Source organism: Triticum aestivum, chromosome 6A (assembly GCF_018294505.1).
Source record: "Triticum aestivum cultivar Chinese Spring chromosome 6A, IWGSC CS RefSeq v2.1, whole genome shotgun sequence".
Taxonomy (NCBI): domain Eukaryota; kingdom Viridiplantae; phylum Streptophyta; class Magnoliopsida; order Poales; family Poaceae; genus Triticum; species Triticum aestivum.
Genome location: NC_057809.1, coordinates 619,077,719 through 619,097,760, shown reverse-complemented (window position 1 = coordinate 619,097,760; position 20,042 = coordinate 619,077,719). Strand labels below are relative to the sequence as shown.

The following is a 20,042-nucleotide window of genomic DNA, read 5'->3' as shown; positions in this document are numbered from 1 at the left end:
AGATGATTTAAGCAGATATGGGTATATCTACTTAATGAAACATAAGTCTGAAACATTTGAAAAGTTCAAAGAATTTCAGAGTGAAGGTTGAAAATCATCGTAACAAGAAAATAAAGTTTCTACGATCTGATCGTGGAGGAGAATATTTGAGTTACGAGTTTGGTGTACATTTGAAAAATTGTGGAATAGTTTCGCAACTCACGCCACCCGGAACACCACAGCGTAATGGTGTGTCCGAACGTCGTAATCGTACTTTACTAGATATGGTGCGATCTATGATGTCTCTTACTGATTTACCGCTATCGTTTTGGGGTTATGCTTTAGAGACGGCCGCATTCACGTTAAATAGGGCACCATCAAAATCCGTTGAGACGACACCTTATGAACTATGGTTTGGCAAGAAACCAAAGTTGTCGTTTCTTAAAGTTTGGGGCTGCGATGCTTATGTGAAAAAGCTTCAACCTGATAAGCTCGAACCCAAATCGGAGAAATGTGTCTTCATAGGATATCCAAAGGAAACTATTGGATACACCTTCTATCACAGATCCGAAGGCAAGACTTTTGTTGCTAAATTCGGAAACTTTCTAGAGAAGGAGTTTCTCTCGAAAGAAGTGAGTGGGAGGAAAGTAGAACTTGACGAGGTAACTGTACCTGCTCCCTTATTGGAAAATAGTACATCACAGAAAACTGTTTCTGCGACACCTATACCAATTAGTGAGGAAGCTAATGATGATGATCATGAAACTTCAGGACAAGATACTACTGAACCACGTAGATCAACCAGAGTGAGATCCGCACCAGAGTGGTACGGTAATCCAGTTCTGGAAATCATGCTACTAGATCATGATGAACCTACGAACTATGAAGAAGCGATGGTGAGCCCAGATTCCGCAAAGTGGCTTGAGGCCATGAAATCTGAGATGGGATCCATGTATGAAAACAAAGTATGGACTTTGGTTGACTTGCCCGATGATCGGCAAGCAATTGAGAATAAATGGATCTTCAAGAAAAAGACTGACGCTGACGGTAATGTTACTGTCTATAAAGCTCGACTTGTCGCGAAAGGTTTTCGACAAGTTCAAGGGGTTGACTACGATGAGACCTTCTCACCCGTAGCGATGCTTAAGTCCGTCAGAATTATGTTAGCAATTGCCGCATTTTATGATTATGAAATATGGCAGATGGATGTCAAAACTGCATTCCTGAATGGATTTCTGGAAGAAGAGTTGTATATGATACAACCAGAAGGTTTTGTCGATCCAAAGGAGCTAACAAAGTATGCAAACTCCAGCGATCCATTTATGGACTGGTGCAAGCATCTCGGAGTTGGAATAAACGCTTTGATAGTGTGATCAAAGCATTTGGCTTTATACAGACTTTTGGAGAAGCCTGTATTTACAAGAAAGTGAGTGGGAGCTCTGTAGCATTTCTGATATTATATGTGGATGACATATTGCTGATTGGAAATGATATAGAATTTCTGGATAGCATAAAGGGATACTTGAATAAAAGTTTTTCGATGAAAGACCTCGGGAAGCTGCTTACATATTAGGCATAAAGATCTATAGAGATAGATCAAAACACTTAATTGGACTTTCACAGAGCACATACCTTGACAAGATTTTGAAGAAGTTCAAAATGGATCAAGCAAAGAAAGGGTTCTTGCCTGTGTTACAAGGTGTGAAGTTGAGTCAGACTCAATGCCCGACCACTGCAGAAGATAGAGAGAAAATGAAAGATGTTCCCTATGCTTCAGCCATAGGCTCTATCATGTATGCAATGCTGTGTACCAGACCTGATGTGTGCCTTGCTATAAGTTTAGCAGGGAGGTACCAAAGTAATCCAGGAATGGATCACTGGACAGCGGTCAAGAACATCCTGAAATACCTGAAAAGGACTAAGGATATGTTTCTCGTATATGGAGGTGACAAAGAGCTCACCGTAAAGGTTACGTTGATGCAAGCTTTGACACTGATCCGGACGATTCTAAATCGCAAACCGGATACGTGTTTACTTTAAACGGTGGAGCTGTCAGTTGGTGCAGTTCTAAACAAAGCGTCGTAGCGGGATCTACATGTGAAGCGGAGTACATAGCTGCTTCGGAAGCAGCAAACGAAGGAGTCTGGATGAAGGAGTTCATATCCGATCTAGGTGTCATACCTAGTGCATCGGGTCCAATGAAAATCTTCTGTGACAATACTGGTGCAATTGCCTTGGCAAAGGAATCCAGATTTCACAAAAGAACCAAACACATCAAGAGACGCTTCAACTCCATCCGGGATTTAGTCCAGGTGGGAGACATAGAGATTTGCAAGATACATACGGATCTGAATGTTGCAGACCCGTTGACTAAGCCTCTTCCACGAGCAAAACATGATCAGCACCAAGGCTCCATGGGTGTTAGAATCATTACTGTGTAATCTAGATTATTGACTCTAGTGCAAGTGGGAGACTGAAGGAAATATGCCCTAGAGGCAATAATAAAGTTATTATTTATTTCCTTATATCATGATAAATGTTTATTATTCATGCTAGAATTGTATTAACCGGAAACATAATACATGTGTGAATACATAGACCAACAAAGTGTCACTAGTATGCCTCTACTTGACTAGCTCGTTAATCAAAGATGGTTATGTTTCCTAACCATAAACAAAGAGTTGTTATTTGATTAACGAGGTCACATCATTAGTAGAATGATCTGATTGACATGACCCATTCCATTAGCATAGCACCCGATCGTTTAGTATGTTGCTATTGCTTTCTTCATGACTTATACATGTTCCTATAACTATGAGATTATGCAACTCCCGTTTACCGGAGGAACACTTTGGGTATTGTTGGGGAACGCGGTAATTTCGAAAATTTTCCTACGCACACGCAAGATCATGGTGATGCTCAGCAACGAGAGGGGAGAGTGTTGTCTACGTACCAACGCAGACCGACTGCGGAAGCGATCACACAACGTAGAGGAAGTAGTCATACGTCTTCTTCCCGATCCGACCGATCCCAGCACCGTTACTCCGGCACCTCCGAGTTCTTAGCACACGTTCAGCTCGATGACGATCCTCGGGTTCCGATCCAGCAAAGCGTCGAGGAAGAGTTCCGTCAGCACGATGGCGTGGTGACGATCTTGATGTACTACCGACGCAGGGCTTCGCCTAAGCACTACAACGGTATGATCGAGGTGGAATTTGGTGGCAGGGGGCACCGCACACGGCTAAGGAACGATCTCAAGGATCAAGTTGTGTGTCTTGGGGTGCCCCCTGCCCCCGTATATAAAGGCCAGGGGCAGGGGGTTCGGCCGGCTAGGAGAGAGGAGGCGCAGGGGAGTCCTACTCCCACCGGGAGTAGGACTCCTCCCCCAATCCTAATCCTATTAGGACTCCCGGGGGAAAAGAGAGAGAAGGGGGGCCGGCCCCTTTCCTATTCCTAATAGGACTTAGGGGGGGGCGCCGGCCAGCTAGTGGGCTTCCCTTTCTCTTTTCCACTAAGGCCCAATAGGCCCATTAGTCTCCCGGGGGGTTCCGGTAACCCTCCCGGTATTCCGGTAAAATCCCGATTTCACCCGGAACGCTTCCGGTGCCCAAACATAGGCTTCCAATATATCAATCTTTACGTCTCGACCATTTCGAGACTCCTCGTCATGTCCGTGATCTCATCCGGGACTCCGAACAACCTTCGGTACATCAAAATGCATAAACTCATAATAACTGTCATCGTAACGTTAAGCGTGCGGACCCTACGGTTCGAGAACAATGTAGACATGACCGAGACACGCTTCCGGTCAATAACCAATAGCGGGACCTGGATGCCCATATTGGCTCCTACATATTCTACGAAGATCTTTATCGGTCAGACCGCATAACAACATACGTTGTTCCCTTTGTCATCGGTATGTTACTTGCCCGAGATTCGATCGTCGGTATCCAATACCTAGTTCAATCTCGTTACCGGCAAGTCTCTTTACTCGTTCCGTAATACATCATCTCACAACTAACATATTAGTTGCAGTGCTTGCAAGGCTTTATGTGATGTGCATTACCGAGAGGGCCCAGAGATACCTCTCCGACAATCGGAGTGACAAACCCTAATCTCGAAATACGCCAACCCAACATCTACCATTGGAGACACCTGTAGTACTCCTTTATAATCACCCAGTTACGTTGTGACGTTTGGTAGTACCCAAAGTGTTCCTCCGGTAAACGGGAGTTGCATAATCTCATAGTTATAGGAACATGTATAAGTCATGAAGAAAGCAATAGCAACATACTAAACGATCGGGTGCTAAGCTAATGGAATGGGTCATGTCAATCAGATCATTCAACTAATGATGTGACCTCGTTAATCAAATAACAACTCTTTGTTCATGGTTAGGAAACATAACCATCTTTGATTAACGAGCTAGTCAAGTAGAGGCATACTAGTGACACTCTGTTTGTCTATGTATTCACACATGTATTATGTTTCCGGTTAATACAATTCTAGCATGAATAATAAACATTTATCATGATATAAGGAAATAAATAATAACTTTATTATTGCCTCTAGGGCATATTTCCTTCAGTCTCCCACTTGCACTAGAGTCAATAATCTAGTTCACATCGCCATGTGATTTAACAGCAATAGTTCACATCACCATGTGATTAACACCCATAGTTCACATCGTCATGTGACCAACACTCAAAGGGTTTACTAGAGTCAGTAATCTAGTTCACATATCTATGTGATTAACACCCAAAGAGTACTAAGGTGTGATCATGTTTTGCTTGTGAGATAATTTTAGTCAACGGGTCTGTCACATTCAGATCCGTAAGTATTTTGCAAGTTCTATGTCTACAATGCTCTACACGGAGCTACTCTAGCTAATTGCTCCCACTTTCAATATGTATCCAGATTTAGAATCATCTGGATCAGTGTCAAAAACTTGCATCGACGTAACCCTTTACGACGAACCTTTTTGTCACGTCCATAATCGAGAAACATTTCCTTATTTCACTAAGGATAATTCTGACCGCTGTCCAGTGATCTACTCCTAGATCACTATTGTACTCCCTTGCCAAATCAGTGCAGGGTATACAATAGATCCGGTACACAGCATGGCATACTTTATAGAACCTATGAATGAGGCATAGGGAATGACTTTCATTCTCTTTCTATCTTCTGCCGTGGTCGGGCTTTGAGTCTTTACTCAACTTCACACCTTGTAACACAGGCAAGAAACTTTTTCTTTGACTGTTCCATTTTGAACTACTTCAAAATCTTGTCAAGGTATGTACTTATTGAAAAACTTATCAAGCGTCTTGATCTATCTCTATAGATCTTGAAGCTCAATATGTAAGCAGCTTTACCGAAGTCTTTCTTTGAAAAACTCCTTTCAAACACTCCTTTATGCTTTACAGAATAATTCTACATTATTTCCGATCAACAATATGTCATCCACATATAATATTAGAAATGCTACAGAGCTCCCACTCACTTTCTTGTAAATACAGGCTTCTCCAAAAGTCTGTATAAAACCAAATGCTTTGATCACACTATCAAAGCGTTTATTCCAACTCCGAGATGCTTGCACCAGTCCATAAATGGATCGCTGGAGTTTGCATACTTTGTTAGCTCCCTTTGGATCGACAAAACCTTCTGGTTGCATCATATACAACTCTTCTTCCAGAAATCCATTCAGGAATGCAGTTTTGACATCCATCTGCCATATTTCATAGTCATAAAATGCGGCAATCGCTAACATAATTCTGACGGACTTAAGCATCGCTACGGGTGAGAAGGTCTCATCGTAGTCAACTCCTTGAATTTGTCGAAAACCTTTCGCGACAAGTCGAGCTTTATAGACAGTAATATTACCGTCAGCGTCAGTCTTTTCTTGAAGATCCATTGCTTGCCGATCATCGGGCAAGTCAACCAAAGTCCATACTTTGTTTTCATACATGGATCCCATCTCAGATTTCATGGCCTCAAGCCACTTTGTGGAATCTGGGCTCACCATCGCTTCTTCATAGTTCGTAGGTTCATCATGATCTAGTAGCATGACTTCCAGAACTGGATTACCGTACCACTCTGGTGCGGCTCTCACTCTGGATGATCTACGTGGTTTAGTAGTGTCTTGTTCTGAAGCTTCATGGTCATCATCATTAGCTTCCTCACTGATTGGTATAGGTGTCGCAGAAACAGTTTTCTGTGATGTACTATTTTCCAATAAGGGAGCAGGTACAGTTACCTCGTCAAGTTCTACTTTCCTCCCACTCACTTCTTTCGAGAGAAATTCCTTCTCCAGAAAGTTTCCGAATTTTAGCAACAAAAGTCTTGCCTTCGGATCTGCGATAGAAGGTGTATCCAATAGTTTCCTTTGGATATCCTATGAAGACGCACTTCTCCGATTTGAGTTTGAGCTTATCAGGATGAAACTTTTTCATATAAGCATCGCAACCCTAAATTTTAAGAAACGACAGCTTAGGTTTCTTGCCAAACCATAGTTCACGCGGTGTCGTCTCAACGGATTTATATGGTGCCCTATTTAACGTGAATGCAGCTGTCTTTAATGCATAACCCAAAACGATAGTGGTAGATCGGTAAGATACATCATAGATTGCACTATATCCAATAAAGTACGGTTATGACGTTTAGGACACACCATTATGCTGTGGTGTTTCATATGGCATGATTTTGTGAAACTATTCCACATTGTTTTAATTGAAGACCAAACTCGTAACTCAAATATTTGTCTCCGCGATCAGATCGTAGAAACTTTATTTTCTTGTCACGTTGATTTTTCACTTCACTCTGAAATTCTTTGAACTTTTCAAATGTCTCAGACTTATGTTTCATCAAGTAGATATACTCATATCTGCTTAAATCATCTGTGAAGATCAGAAAATAATGATACATGTCGTGAGCCTCAATATTCATCGGACCACATACATCAGTATGTATGATTTCCAACAAATCTGTTGCTCTCTCCATAGTTCCGGAGAACGGTGTTTTAGTCATCTTGCCCATGAGGCATGGTTCGCAAGCATCAAGTGATTCATAATCAAGTGATTCCAAAAGCCCATCAGTATGGAGTTTCTTCATGCGCTTTACACCAATATGACCTAAACAGCAGTGCCACAAATAAGTTGCACTATCATTATTAACTTTGCATCTTTTGGTTTCAATATTATGAATATGTGTATTATTAAGATCGAGATCCAATGAACTATTTTCATTGGGTGTGTAACCATATAAGGTTTTATTCATGTAAACAGAACAACAATTTATTCTCTTACTTTAATGAATAACCGTTTTACAATAAACATGATCAAATCATATTCATGCTCAACGCAAACACCAAATAACACTTATTTAAGTTCAACACTAATCCCGAAAGTATAGGGGAGTGTGCGATGATGATCATATCAATCTTGGAACCACTTCCAACACACATCGTCACTTCACCCTTAACTAGTCTCTGTTTATTCTGCAACTCCCGTTTCGAGTTACTAATCTTAGCAACTGAACTAGTATCAAATACTGAGGGTTTGCTATAAACACTAGTAAAGTACACATCAATAACATGTATATCAAATATACTTATGTTCACTTTGCCATCCTTCTTATCCGCCAATCACTTGGGGTAGTTCCGCTTCCAGTGACCAGTCCCTTTGCAGTAGAAGCACTTAGTCTCAGGCTTAGGATCAGACTTGGGCTTCTTCACTTGAGCAGCAACTTGCTTGCCGTTCTTCTTGAAGTTCCCCTTCTTCCCTTTGCCCTTTTCTTGAAACTAGTGGTCTTGTCAACCATCAACACTTGATGTTTTTCTTGATTTCTACCTTCGTTGATTTCAGCATCACGAAGAGCTTGGGAGTTGTTTCCGTTATCCCTTGCATATCATAGTTCATCACGAAGTTCTACTAACTTGGTGATGGTGACTAGAGAATTCTGTCAATCACTATCTTATCTGGAAGATTAACTCCCACTTGATTCAAGCGATTGTAGTACCCAGACAATCTGAGCACATGCTCACTAGTTGAGCGATTCTCCTCCATCTTTTAGCTATAGAACTTGTTGGAGACTTCATATCTCTCAACTCGGGTATTTGCTTGAAATATTAACTTCAACTCCTGGAACATCTCATATGGTCCATGACGTTCAAAACGTCTTTGAAGTCCCGATTCTAAGCCATTAAGCATGGTGCACTAAACTATCAAGTAGTCATCATATTGAGCTAGCCAAACGTTCATAACGTCTGCATCTGCTCCTGCAATAGGTCTGTCACCTAGCGGTGCATCAAGGACATAATTCTTCTGTGCAGCAATGAGGATAAACCTCAGATCACGGATCCAATCCGCATCATTGCTACTAACATCTTTCAACACAATTTTCTCTAGGAACATATCAAAATAAACACAGGGAAGCAACAACGCGAGCTATTGATCTACAACATGATTTGCAAAATACTACCAGGACTAAGTTCATGATAAATTTAAGTTCAATTTAATCATATTACTTAAGAACTCCCACTTAGATAGACATCCCTCTAATCCTCTAAGTGATCACGTGATCCAAATCAACTAAACCATAACCGATCATCACGTGAGATGGAGTAGTTTTCAATGGTGAACATCGTTATGTTGATCATATCTACTATATGATTCACGCTCGACCTTTCGGTCTCCGTGTTCCGAGGCCATATCTGTATATGCTTGGCTCGTCAAGTATAACCTGAGTATTCTGCGTGTGCAAACTGTTTGCACCCGTTGTATTTGACGTAGAGCTTATCACACCCGATCATCACGTGGTGTCTGGGCACGAAGAACTTTGGCAACGGTGCATACTCAGGGAGAACACTTCTTGATAATTTAGTGAGAGATCATCTTATAATGCTACCGTCAATCAAAGCAAGATAAGATGCATAAAAGGATAAACATCACATGCAATCAATATAAGTGATATGATATGGCCATCATCATCTTGTGCTTGTGATCTCCATCTCCGAAGCACCGTCATGATCACCATCGTCACCGGCGCGCCACCTTGATCTCCATCGTAGCAACGTTGTCGTCTCGCCAATCTTATGCTTCCACGACTATCACTACCGTTTAGTAATAAAGTAAAGCATTACATCGCGATTGCATTGCATACAATAAAGCGACAACCATATGGCTCCTGCCAGTTGCCGATAACTTGGTTACAAAACATGATCATCTCATACAATAAAATCAGCATCATGCCTTGACCATATCACATCACAACATACCCTGCAAAAACAAGTTAGACGTCCTCTACTTTGTTGTTGCAAGTTTTACGTGGCTGCTACGGGCTTAAGTAAGAACGCATCTCACCTACGCATCAAAACCACAACGATAGTTCGTCAAATAGACTCCGTTTTAACCTTCTCAAGGACCGGGCGTAGTCACACTTGGTTCAACTAAAGTTGGAGAGACAGTCTTCCGCAAGCCATCTATGTGCAAAGCACGTCGAGGGAACCGGTCTCGCATAAGAGTATGCGTAAGGTTGGTCCGGATCGTCTCAACCAACAATACCGCCGAACCAAAGTATGACATGCTGGTAGGCAGTATGACTTGTATCGCCCACAACTCACTTGTGTTCTACTCGTGCATATAACATCAAACCATAAAACCTAGGCTCGGATGCCACTGTTGGGGAACGCGGTAATTTTGAAAATTTTCCTACGCACACGCAAGATCATGGTGATGCTCAGCAACGACAGGGGAGAGTGTTGTCTACGTACCAACGCAGACCGACTGCGGAAGCGATCACACAACATAGAGGAAGTAGTCGTATGTCTTCTTCCCGATCCGACCGATCCCAGCACCGTTACTCCGGCACCTCCGAGTTCTTAGCACACGTTCAGCTCGATGACGATCCTCGGGCTCCGATCCAGCAAAGCGTCGAGGAAGAGTTCCGTCAGCACGACGGCGTGGTGACGATCTTGATGTACTACCGACGCAGGGCTTCGCCTAAGCACTACAACGGTATGATCGAGGTGGAATTTGGTGGCAGGGGGCACCGCACACGGCTAAGGAACGATCTCAAGGATCAAGTTGTGTGTCTTGGGGTGCCCCCTGCCCCCGTATATAAAGGCCAGGGGCAGGGGGTTCGGCCGGCTAGGAGAGAGGAGGCGCAGGGGAGTCCTACTCCCACCGGGAGTAGGACTCCTCCCCCCAATCCTAATCCTATTAGGACTCCCGGGGGAAAAGAGAGAGAAGGGGGGCCGGCCCCTTGTCCTGTTCCTAATAGGACTCTAGGGGGGGGGCGCCGGCCAGCTAGTAGGCTTCCCTTTTCTCTTTTCCACTAAGGCCCAATAGGCCCATTAGTCTCCCGGGGGGTTCCGGTAACCCTCCCGGTATTCCGGTAAAATCCCGATTTCACCCGGAACGCTTCCGGTGCCCAAACATAGGCTTCCAATATATCAATCTTTACGTCTCGACCATTTCGAGACTCCTCGTCATGTCCGTGATCTCATCCGGGACTCCGAACAACCTTCGGTACATCAAAATGCATAAACTCATAATAACTGTCATCGTAACGTTAAGCGTGCGGACCCTACGGTTCGAGAACAATGTAGACATGACCGAGACACGCTTCCGGTCAATAACCAATAGCGGGACCTGGATGCCCATATTGGCTCCTACATATTCTACGAAGATCTTTATCGGTCAGACCGCATAACAACATACGTTGTTCCCTTTGTCATCGGTATGTTACTTGCCCGAGATTCGATCGTCGGTATCCAATACCTAGTTCAATCTCGTTACCGGCAAGTCTCTTTACTCGTTCCGTAATACATCATCTCACAACTAACATATTAGTTGCAGTGCTTGCAAGGCTTATGTGATGTGCATTACCGAGAGGGCCCAGAGATACCTCTCCGACAATCGGAGTGACAAACCCTAATCTCGAAATACGCCAACCCAACATCTACCATTGGAGACACCTGTAATACTCCTTTATAATCACCCAGTTACGTTGTGACGTTTGGTAGTACCCAAAGTGTTCCTCCGGTAAACGGGAGTTGCATAATCTCATAGTTATAGGAACATGTATAAGTCATGAAGAAAGCAATAGCAACATACTAAACGATCGGGTGCTAAGCTAATGGATTGGGTCATCTCAATCAGATCATTCTACTAATGATGTGACCTCGTTAATCAAATAACAACTCTTTGTTCATGGTTAGGAAACATAACCATCTTTGATTAACGAGCTAGTCAAGTAGAGGCATACTAGTGACACTCTGTTGGTCTATGTATTCACACATGTATTATGTTTCCGGTTAATACAATTCTAGCATGAATAATAAACTCTTATCATGATATAAGGAAATAAATAATAACTTTATTATTGCCTCTAGGGCATATTTCCTTCAGGTACTACCAAACGTCACAACGTAACTGGGTGATTATAAAGGAGTACTACAGGTGTCTCCAATGGTAGATGTTGGGTTGGCGTATTTCGAGATTAGGGTTTGTCACTCCGATTGTCGGAGAGGTATCTCTGGGCCCTCTCGGTAATGCACATCACATAAGCCTTGCAAGCACTGCAACTAATATGTTAGTTGTGAGATGATGTATTACGGAACGAGTAAAGAGACTTGCCGGTAACGAGATTGAACTAGGTATTGGATACCGACGATCGAATCTCGGGCAAGTAACATACCGATGACAAAGGGAACAACGTATGTTGTTATGCAGTCTGACCGATAAAGATCTTCGTAGAATATGTAGGAGCCAATATGGGCATCCAGGTCCCGCTATTGGTTATTGACCAGAGACGTGTCTCGGTCATGTCTACATTGTTCTCGAACCGTAGGGTCCGCACGCTTAACGTTACGATGACAGTTATTATGAGTTTATGCATTTTGATGTACCGAAGGTTGTTCGGAGTCCCGGATGAGATCACGGACATGACGAGGAGTCTCGAAATGGTCGAGACGTAAAGATTGATATATTGGAAGCCTATGTTTGGACATAGGAAGTGTTCCGGGTGAAATCGGGATTTTACCGGAATACCGAGAGGGTTACCGGAATCCCCCGGGAGACTAATGGGCCTATTGGGCCTTAGTGGAAAAAGAGAAAAGGGACAAGCCCAAGCTGGCCGGCGCCCCCCCCCCCTTTCCCCAACTCCTAGTAGGACTAGGAGAAAGGGGCCGGCCCCCCTCTTTCTCCTTTCCCCCCGGGAGTCCTAATAGGATTAGGATTGGAGTAGGACTCCTCTGCGCCTCCTCTCCTTGGCCGGCCGGCTCCCCCTCCTCCAACCTTTATATACGGGGGCAGGGGGCACCCCAAGACACACAAGTTGATCCTTGAGATCGTTCCTTAGCCGTGTGCGGTGCCCCTGCCACCAAATTCCACCTCGATCATACCATTACGGTGCTTAGGCGAAGCCCTGCGTCGGTAGTACATCAAGATCGTCATCACGCCGTCGTACTGACGGAACTCTTCCTCGACGCTTTGCTGGATCGGAGCCCGAGGAACGTCATCGAGCTGAACGTGTGCTAAGAACTCGGAGGTGCCGGAGTAACGGTGCTTGGATCGGTCGGATCGGGAATAAGACGTACGACTACTTCCTCTACGTTGTGTGATCGCTTCCGAAGTCAGTCTGCGTTGGTACGAAGACAACACTCTCCCCTCTTGTTGCTATGCATCACCATGATCTTGCGTGTGCGTAGGAAAATTTTCGAAATTACTACGTTCCCCAACAACTGGGTGATTATAAAGGTGCTCTACAGGTGTCTCCGAAGGTACTTGTTGGGTTGGCATATTTCGAGATTAGGATTTGTCACTCCGATTGTCGGAGAGGTATCTCTGCGCCCTCTCGGTAATACACATCACTTCAGCATTGCAAGCATTGCAACTAATAAGTTAGTTGCGGGATAATGTATTACGGAACAACTAAAGAGACTTGCCGGTAACGAGATTGAACTAGGTATTGAGATACCGACGATCGAATCTCGGGCAAGTAACATACCGATGACAAAGGGAACAACATATGTTGTTATGCGGTCTGACCGATAAAGATCTTCGTAGAATATGTGGGAGTCAATATGAGCATCCAGGTTTCGCTAATGGTTATTGACCGGAGACATGTCTCGGTCATGTCTACATAGTTCTCGAACCCGTAGGGTCCGCACGCTTAAAGTTTCGGTGACGATTGTATTATGAGTTTATGTGATTTGATGTACCGAAGGTAGTTCGGTGTCCTGGATGAGATCGGGGACATGACGAGGAGTCTCGAAATGGTCGAGACGTAAAGATCGATATATTGGACGACTATATTCGGACATCGGAAAATTTTCGAGTGATTCGGGTATTTTCGGGGGTACCGGGGAGTTACGGAAATACGAGGAAGAAGTAATGAGCCTCATGGGCCAAGTGGTGGAAGAGAGGAGGCAGGGCGTGCGGCCCCCCTAGCCCAAACCAAATTGGACTAGGGGGCCGTCCCCCCTTTCCTCCTTCTCCTCCTTCTCCTTCCTTCTCCTTCTCCTCCTTCCTTTCCTCCTCCTAGTAGGAGTAGGAAAGGGGAGTCCTACTCCTACTAGGAGGAGGACTCCTCCTCCTGGCGCGCCCATAGAGGGCCGGCCGGCCTCCCCTTGCTCCTTTATATACAGGGGCAGGGGGGCACCTCTAGACACACAAGTTGATCAAGTTGATCGTCCCTTAGCTGTGTGCGGTGCCCCCCTCCATCATAGTCCACCTCGATAATACTGTAGCGGTGCTTAGGCGAAGCCCTGCGTCGGTAGAACATCAACATCGTCACCACGCCGTTGTGCTGACGAAACTCTCCCTCAACACTCGGCTGGATCGGAGTTCGAGGGACGTCATCGAGCTGAACGTCTGCTGAACTCGGAGGTGTCGTGCGTTCGGTACTTGATCGGTCGGATTGTGAAGACGTACGACTATATCAACCGCATTGTGCTAACGCTTCCGCTTTCGGTCTACGAGGGTACGTGGACAACACTCCCCTCTCGTTGCTATGTATCACCATGATCTTGCGTGTGCGTAGAATTTTTTTTTAAATTACTATGTTCCCCAACAATCTCTTATTTAAGAGAAGATAAGAGATGATCTTTTATCATAATATGTCTCACCGTGTTTTTAATAATAGCTAGTTATTGAAGATAAGACTAAGAGATGACCCATTAGACATGTTCTTTTATCATCTCTAAATTATATGCAAAACTTAAGATAAGACTATCTTATCAACCATTATACATGCCCTTAGGATTTTCCTGACTCACGGTTTCAGACTAACGTTCTCTTTAGGAAAGAAGAGGATTTTATTGCATGCATGTCTTTTCGATTGTGTCTTTCATGTGCGGGCCAGGTGCCTTCAGGAATCGGGATGCCCATCTCGCTCAAATAGTATATAAGTTTCTTTTACGGGTGAATAGCATATAAGTTGTTTGACCATGCATGAACTATGACTCTTTTTAGGCTAGTCATACTGGGAGTAACTTAGACTAGTGTCATGCATATGACACTAGTCTTTGTTACCACTTTCATAGTGCAAAGTAACATACAAGTAGTATCATAGATGATGATATTTATTACATCATAGACTTATTTTGCTTTGGGTTACGTTATGTTACAGTAGCATATTATGTTACTCCGAACACCTTTCTCCTCATTAACTCTATGCCACATAAGTAAACCTGTCTTCAAATGCGCTATGTTACTTGCTAAGTTACTCCCACTATGATCAGCCTTATGTGCTGGCAAATGCATCCGGCATTGGAAATTGTGCTGGCATGAATTGTGATATTTTTTTCGTAGGCTGGCATGTATGCCGCCTGATGGAACGTACCCGGACACCGGTATGAACTTTGGCCTTAGCTTACATACATTTTGAGCGCGCGAACGAAATGCGTTGGCCGATTGGGCACACCTCTAATTTTGGACGGACGCAGCTGGACACCGGCCCTTTAACTGGAAAAAGAATTCTATGAGACCAGGTCTCACGTGAGACCCATTCTGATGGATGACACGTGGCATTTACAAATCACAAAACATTTCCCACCCCACTTAAAATCAGGGGAAGAGAAGAGAAATTAGATGCTTTATGATTTGTGAATGTCACGTATCATTCATCATGACGGATCTCATTTGCTAATCATGAGACCTGATCTCATATAATTTTTTTTCCCTTCAACTGACCCAAACGGATACAAAGACGATCAAGACATCACGAAGTTGTCTCCTTGTAATCACCTAGGCTTCTTTGCTTCCACCAGTATTTGTTTCCATTGTATAAAAATCATGCTTCAACAAGTGTCGTATATGATTCCTTAATTTACGGTTGCAATTATCACATTTTCTTGCTTCCTACATAATTCAGTGAAGCTTTGTAATTCATCATTGACCAACTTTTCATCACACCCCTTGCCTGAAAGTACATTGACGGAATCGCTGATGAGATGGCCAAGGACGATGCCGCTAGCAACAACGAGGAGATGGAGTCGATGCAGCCGAATGTGTGGCTGTCGGCCGGCTTGGTGCTCATGGCTGTGCTTGCCACCGGAACTCTGGGCCAGATCCAAGGAGAGAGAAAGCACATATGGCAAAGTGAACGTCGGTGTACGTTAACCACTGCGTAGGACGGTGCGATGCATGCTTTTATATTATATAAAACGAAGACGAAGGAAGTACTAAGGCGGGTTGTAATCTCTATTTCTAATGAAACGGTTGATGAATAGTCTTCACGGTTTTTTTTCACTGGTTTTTTTCATCACCTTCCCTACCCATCCCTTCCACGCAGCCATCCAAAAAAGCCCAAAAAAAAAAACCATCGACCCCATCATGCGTTGCCCACTCCCATCGATCCCATCTATCGTTTCCGCCGCCGCCGCCGCCGCTAAAAAACTCCATCGATCCCCATCCTTGCTTGCCCACTCCCATCGATCGTTGCCACCGCCGCCGCCGCCGCTGCAAGGTATGGCGGTTTGAATCCCGCCCCCGCCTCTGCAAGGCAGGGCGGTTTCAATCCCACCGCCGCCGAACTCCGGGAATCGCCGCCGCCAAGTCTTCAGGGCAGGGCGGTTTCAAACCCTGCCGACGAACTCCGGGATACGCATAATCGTCGCTGCCGCCCCCTCCCCCGGCTGCCCCATGGTCTTCTATCTCTCCCAACTCCGCTATCGCGCCCCGTCTTCCGTCTCTGCATGAATCGCTGTTGTGGCAGCCACTCCCCATGGCGGCCATCCGGGCACACCGTGTCCGGGATGATGGAGGTGATGTCGGCCAGTTCCCTGTTTCCGTTGGCATCTTCTGCGATGGGACCCGTGGGGGCAGGTCGCGCGCTGCTCATCTGCGTCGATGGCGTCGGCGTCGTCCTTCCCCTGCCAAGCATGGCGGCTCCTTGGCTGGATCACAGTGATGATACAGTTGGCTCGGCGGTGGCTAGGGATCTCGCAGGCTGGCGTTTATTTGATGTCTGGGTGTTCCAATCGTGATGGAATGGACGTATAATGTACGGTATAAGAATTTGGACGAGGCTCATCTGCGTGGATGGTTGTGGCTTGGCCGCCGGGCACACAATCCATTGATTCACACATAAGGTTTGCCTTTTTTCTTCTCTTTGCATTCTTTTCTATTAAGTTTGCAGATTGTTTGTGTTGGCCAACGAAAAAAGATACCGTGTCAAGAGTGCTTATAACAGTAATTTCTTCAGTCTTTTGTAATTCCGATTTTAATAGCGATTCTGTTGTAGTAGCATCATTGTAGTTCACCATTGGAATGTGTACTGTTTCTTGATTCTTGAGTTCTGAGCTGAATGTGCACATTTAGCGACCACTGCGTACGTACGTGCTCTAACGGAAAGTACGTAGCTGACACAGACCGTAGCCATCTACACCAAGGCTCCTCTGCCCTACCAAGTCTTGCAAGCGATCGTCGTAAGAAATATTCCGTGTGATGCTGGCATGTGTTGTTGTTGCACTGTCGCAACCATCCATCTACACACCAAATGTATGTGAACAAGATTCATTGGGGTTCCTCTATTTTCCCATAGTTTTCCTCTTCCTTTCATGCAAGATCAGTCTCTGATCCATCTCACTCGCATGGATGCAGGTCAAAACCGAGTCGCGGTGTTCACAATGCTGGGCATTATTTATATAGAAGGACGAGGAGGAAGATTTGGATGACCATAACCACAATGGCAAGGGCAGCAACATGGTCGTCACCTGCAATGCTGATGGGTGCTGACATTATGATGTTTGGTTTATTTGTTGAAAGTTACAGCCCATGTTTCATGATTTATTTGCCACCTGTTAATCATGATATTTTGAAGTGCTCTGACAATTGCTTGCTGTCTGCATCTCTTACTTTTCAACTTGCTGCATATACAGATATACACCATTAGAATCTGTTTGTACAATATATTTACTTATTCAACATGCTTCCGTTGCGCTTCTTTGAAAATCCAGTTGTAGATTGCAGTGAAGCCCCATTTAGATCTTGGCTATAGTATTATTCTTGTCTTATGACTCGTGACAGATTGATATGTGATACATGACATAGCATATGTTGTACCGTGGTAGTCACATTTGGTGGTAGTTCTGATTGTTTGCTAGATTACGAGATAAGACCAAGTGCTTCTGCAACTCGGTTGCGGTTTTGATAGGAACATGAAGACTTGTGCCATGCCATGGAGCATGTTTGATTAAAAGGAGTAAGTCAACATACAACTTGTTTCTTATGTTTTATTTAGAGAAAATGATTGTTCCTTGTGAGTCATTTTCTTCTACAAATGCAGCATAGTTGCTCCAATATATTGAGCAGGGAAGAAGTTTGTTACAAGTGTTTTATAGAGTTGACGCCAGAGACATCCGACGGGATACATTGGTAGGGACTTCGTGAAAGGCGGACTCCATTTAATCCTTTCCAGCTGCTTACTGAACACCAAGCCCTATTTGATATGCTTAATGATTGTTATATAGGTGAAGGAATCGACGAAGAAGCTTCCGTTCAGCATGGTATCTCAATGGAAGAATATCCGAAGCAAACCTCCGCTACTTCTCTGTTCCCTTTCATTTGTCGTGGGAAGACCTTAGGAAGGTAGGAAGACCTTAGGAAGAGCGGGTGGGAGGAAGAGAGGCATGTGCTATAGATGTAGGCGAACAATGGTCCTTGGAAATTATTAGTACTCTACAAAATGTCTGTCCCCTATGATGCCTACAATGAGCGAGAGAGGGTGGAAGGAAGGGAGAGCGGAGGAAGGAAGATGGGGATATATGTAGAGAGAGAGGGAGATAGGAGGAAGGGAGATGGGCATATATGTAGAGAGAGGAAGATCAGAGAGGGAGGGGAGATTTACAGGACGATTGTCGTTGAGCCACTCAAATATGTATGTCTCTGTTGCATCGCACGGGCAATTAACTATAGAAAATTCAAGGCTATTTTTTAAAGTGACATTTATTCAGCGTGTTCCAACCTTTACATGCTTTAATTATAGAATAATCTAATATTATGATTTCTCCAGTAAGCAGTATACTATATACTTAACCGGGACTTTGAATTTGTGCTTTAGGAAAATTTGAATAGACCTCGTCCACGCCGATAATTTCCTGGTACATCAGGTTGAACAATTTTGTTTATGTTGTGAGTGGTCAATATTCCTTACCGCTGGCCACATATCTCACTTGTGCTGGTCCCCTAGAATATGCTAATGTTTAGTTTCCAATTTTTCAACTATCAAATATCAGTGGACTTTACATGGTTTCTTGCGAAAAAAAAGACTCATATGGCCCGAGTTTGTTTGCTCAGGAGCATTCTTTCATAGATTATAATAGTCAGTGGCTTAAAAGTATTGTCATTGCTACAAACATAAAACTGATGAAAGAAGAACATATTTGTACCTTATTGCCGGCTGACTATACACACAAGAACCTCGACGCTCTCATTACTGTGTTATATATTTAGTTGCAATAGTATTTGATTTTTCATGAAGCAATATGCTTACTGTTTCTTCATTCAGTTTCGTGTTTCAATGACGCGTGGAGGACGACGGTCACGAGCGCATTGTCGCAAGCTCACAGGAGGGAGGCACACATCTCATCCAATATAAAAGCACGCTCCGAAGAATCCCTAACCCTCCATGGAGCCATTGCTAGGGGGCGTCGAGATCAACGCCACCCATCACGACCACCGAGATGTAGAAGGTATGTCCTGGTGCTTCCCCAGAATCTTTCCCGCCTCTTGAGAGACCACATGGCGTTCTGGTGGCAGTTTTTGGTCAAGGTTGGAAGCCAAGAACACTTCTTAATTTTGATCACGGACTTGACATTGTGGTCGGCGGTGCGTGGTGCAGTGCGGTGATTTCTTGCCTCGCGTATAACAATGTGTGTTCAATGGGTCGCCTCTTCCCACTCACAAGTCTCAGAGGGAGACAACGACAGCTATTCAGAATAACTACAACAAAATTGTGACACAGGTGGTTACTGGGAGAAGGAACCTGATACCGCAGCCGATTCTGCAGCAAGGGTGGTGCGTAGAAGATAGTTGTAGCAAGCATATATATAAGTCACTCTGGAAAAAGTGTGTAGTTATTGTTGTAATAGAGATCCATTCATTCATTCTTTTGATCCTTATTCCCCTCAACTCAGATTCATTTTATTTTGTACTTATGCATGATTTTGATGGATCAATAAATTTAGTGGCATTAATTGCAATGAGAAATATCATATATCCATAAACTTCACATTGTTGTTGCTACGAGTCTGCTGGTCAGCTACTTCCAGTTATCCTTATCGAGAGTTGATTGTCGGATTTCACCAAGAAATAAAAACAGAGGAAAACCCGCCGGTCTTACTACCGATAGCATCAAACAAGAATATGGGTAATTACCTTGTAATGATTATTAGAATTGTTGTTTCTGAAATTCAGTCTTCAGAATTACTATGGCTAAGTGAAGGTGATAAATAATTCCAGTTTAACGAGTACTTGTGGATTGTTTAGATGGAGGAGCACTCTTAGTTTTGTTCTTACATTCAATTCTGAATCATTTAGTGTGCAATTCAGATTCACGCAGCA

The 20,042-nt window shown here is 44.0% G+C and overlaps 1 long non-coding RNA gene across 2 annotated transcripts; it reads left to right on the top strand.

Annotated features, from left to right (window-relative positions):
- The first annotated feature begins 15,790 nt into the window (after positions 1-15,790).
- LOC123131461 (uncharacterized) lies at positions 15,791-19,657 on the top strand. Of its 2 annotated transcripts, XR_006464182.1 has the most exons (7): positions 15,791-16,570; positions 16,850-16,979; positions 17,082-17,682; positions 17,767-17,855; positions 17,951-18,068; positions 18,988-19,171; positions 19,321-19,657. It is a non-coding gene; the product is annotated as an uncharacterized lncRNA (long non-coding RNA). The 2 variants fall into 2 exon arrangements; XR_006464183.1 differs by lacking the exon at positions 16,850-16,979 and having other exon boundaries at positions 15,793-16,570.
- The last annotated feature ends 385 nt before the right edge of the window (positions 19,658-20,042 follow it).